We start from the raw sequence: 3803 nt of genomic DNA, 5'->3' as shown, positions 1-3803 counted from the left end.
CCGCCTGAAGGCTTAATTGGCTTCTTTTCCGGCCCCGAAGGTGCGGTGTGGGAAGCAGTGTCTTTGGTCTTGCTTAGGCCCGAAGGCTTGACCAAAGCCCTTTTCGGTGCCGGTGTGGGGTGGTGGGGGGGGGGGGGGGTAGAGTAGTACTCACGACCCTCTGTGCCAGAGTGATGTCCTCCACATCTGAATCGTCGGCTTCGGATGCGCTGACGAGTAGCTCGTCTGTGTGTTGTTCTGGAGCGTCGACGCCTTCCCCGAAGATGTCGTCCGGGATCGCCGTCGAAGAGTGTGCCATGGTTCTTCTGGCTCTTCGGTCCCGAATAGTTTTCTTGGACCGGAAGGATTTACACGCCGGACAGTCTCGAGCCTCGTGTTCAGGGGAGAGGCAGAGGTTGCACACCTCGTGGAGATCGGTGTGGGGGAATTTGGACCCACATCGAGGGCACTTTTTAAATGGAGTCCTTTCCATTAGCCAGGACCGGAGCTTGGGTAGGCCCAAAGGCCGCCGTCGACGACTGGGACCGAAGGTCTTGCCGATGAGATGTGCTTTGAGTGGGGAGATCGCGATCGAAACAATACCGCAAATTGGGGTGAGGATTGCGCGTCGATCGTCGATCTGGAAGCTGTTCGGAACCGAAGCGCGAAGATTACATCCGAGCCCGATGGCGGGAAAAAAACAATCTGAGGATGGAGCCGAAGCCCATGCGCAATACGATCCAAAGGAGGAGTCACCGACCTTGTGACTTCCAAAGACTTTCCAAGAGGAAAAACAAACTACAAACATCCGGGCCCAACACCAGATGGCGATCTATGCACAAGTGTGTAATCTGCAGCTCATATGCCTCGAACATAATATTACTAAAACAGTTTGGTCGACCTCGGTTTCCTTTCTAGTATGAATGTCAGTAATGTTTTGTGAATGTATGAGCAGATGGCCATGTTAGTGCCCTGCAAATATCCATTCGTAGAATGTGGTCAATAAAATCATGGTGGCACTTTTAACTTATTAAATTTGCCTGTGGAAAAAGTCAGTAACTGGTCTGCACCTGCTCAAAAATTCCGACGGCATCACATAAACCATCTTTCTATACCCCTTTAAATATGGGCTTTGCAAGGTGCGCAGGCATGAATGTGACAAAACTAGGCCTAACAAGTTACTTACAAATATCGAACAGAAGGCGTGTTACAAAAGGTAAATTGTTCTTCTGATGCATACTTGACACACCTGACTGTAAAGGCAATGTTGCTTCAAAAACAAGTCCACTGGTGCAGAGCCGTCCATCTCAGGGATAAAAAAAAAAGAAAAAAAAAAAGAAAAAAGGGGGAATGGGTCTAATGGGGGAGGGTTGAATGAAAGTATGACCGCCCATCAAGGCCAGACTGGCCGTAGCGGGCACCGGGCAATCCCCCGGTGCGCAGCACAGGTGGGGGCCGGTTTTGGGCCCCTGGGAGCCGTTTTTGTTACAGGGCCGTTTTTGCAGCAAACGGCCCTGTAACAAAATCGGCCGAAAACCGGCCCTGGCAAAGAGCTCGGTGGCACCCCCAACCCCCCGCGGGGTGGGGCAGCCGAGCACTTTGCCAGGACCGGTTTTGGTTCCCAGTCCAGCCCGCCCATGTCAGGAAATCTAGGACACCGAGGTGGGTGGATACATTTGGTTAGAAGGGAAAGGAAAACCCATGATTGTATGGAAATTTTACATTGTGCTCCTTATGTTTCAGAGGAAAAGGAATGCTTCCGTTGGGCATGAATGCTAACTGCGGAGTGATATTATATATTTTGGATTTGCAATGGGGCACCTCCATGTAGATGGCTGGGGACGGTGTTCCCTGGTCACCATGCACACCCAGACCCTGGTCATCCCTGGAGAACAGCTAACAGATTTGTGCAAGCAACCATTAAGGAAATAGACCAACTTGCTTCACCAAGCTTGTCAGAGGAAAGCTGTGGACTATTTAGCTGGACACAATTCAAAGACATTCTAGAAGAATTCATCCTGTTCAAGAGAGCACAGCTGGGGGCCAATACCCTTCTTCACCCAGCAGAAAAAAGCTGATGCCCACCGGCTACAAATAAGTCGGTGGCAGATGCTCAAAATGATTAATAGCACTGAGCTCAGCCTCAATTCTATCAAAGAAGAAATGTGAGCACTCAGCCTCATGTAATGCATCACAGATATGTACTGGACTTAATGACCACAATGGAGGGAGGGGTCTGTGCCATGATTAGAGCAGGCTTCTGTACATTCATCCCAGGGAATGACATGGACAATGGGACGCTGACATTTGCCATTCAAGCATTACACAATCTACAGAGACATGCTCAAAGAGGGAGGAGCCCCTGAGCAGGAGTTTTCGAATTTGTTCTCCTGACTCCCATGATGGATATCCAGTTTATGTAAATCAATCTTGCCAGTTATCATTATGTTGCTATTGGTATGCGAGGTTATACAATTGAGGATCACTTGGGTAAAAATGCAGTCCTCAAATGGGAAGAAAGGTGGTAAACAGGAAGGTAATCGTCGAAAGCGGGCATAAGGAACAAAAGACCCCAAATAAAGTAACTGTCAAATTGTATGAGTTAGGTAGTGTAGTCAAAGAATCAAAGAGAGGGGGAATGTTAATATGGCATTTGATGCATTAAATCAATGAAAATGAAATCTCATTCTTATTAACAGAATCGCTCATTTGGAACTCTAAATCAACCTCGACTCGCAGATATGTAATCAAGCAAGCGTGAGACCTTAGACTGGGATTGCCGATTTATAGGTCACAGGTGGGAAAGTGCGTAGCTGACAGGCAAATGCTCAGGCATGAAACTCTTGTTCAATACTACAGATAGGCACAGAGACATTACAAAGGGTCAAAGGAGATTGCACCCAATAAAGCACACATGGCTGGAGGGGGTATGCGGCGCTCCTAAAAAACCATATTAAAAGAAGATGCCACTTGAATTAGGAACACATTCAATCAGGACCTAGTACACGTAGTGATCACGCATTTCCCATGCCAGACATCTGGACACGTTAACCACTGGCCACACTGTGTCCACACGAGGCTGAGACCCACCTGTAGTACCCCTTAGACAAATAATTTATGACTCCAGAGGCAGCCACCAACATTCTTCATATATATGGTACACTAGAAACTTGTAAAACCCATCATGTTGTGTATAAAAGGATACTTGCAACTCGTAAATTGAGACAGTCCTCAGACCATGTCCCTATAAACGTTCTCCCAGCCTTTTGTCTTTTTTTTTTTTTTTTAAGGGATTTTGACCTCCAACATGACCATCTCCCATTCCAGAGGATAGTTCCTCATTCTTCCGCTGCCCAATGTTTTGAGTCTGGGAGGATGTACACTGAGCCATAGCTTCCATGCAGTGAAAGCGCCCATTGAATGGGAGCCTATTCTGTGACCTCTAGTGTTCCGTAGAAAACGTCCTCTTTGAAAGGATTGGTTTTGTGGGGTATGTTGTGCTTGCTATATAGCTTCTATCTCTTTGGAGGTATGACGTAAGTATGTTAAATTGAAAGAGTTTTTGTGACTCAAGTGTGCCCATGGCTTAATCAATGTCCTTGTTAATGTTTTCAAGGGTCTAATTAACATGTGGGCCAAATAAATGGCTACTGTCGGAGAACAGGTCTAACAAATACTTCTGTATCTTAGAGTAGAACCCAGAAACACCTAATCAGGCATGGCATTGTAAAGAGATGCTGGCATTGATCTGGTGGCATGCCACATCTGCAGAATTCAGAGTGCGGCATATGACCCCCAAAGCAGATGATTTCCCTTACACCGAC

This window comes from Triturus cristatus, chromosome 8, assembly GCF_964204655.1.
Source record: "Triturus cristatus chromosome 8, aTriCri1.1, whole genome shotgun sequence".
Taxonomy (NCBI): Eukaryota; Metazoa; Chordata; class Amphibia; order Caudata; family Salamandridae; genus Triturus; species Triturus cristatus.
This window is presented reverse-complemented; position numbering follows the sequence as displayed.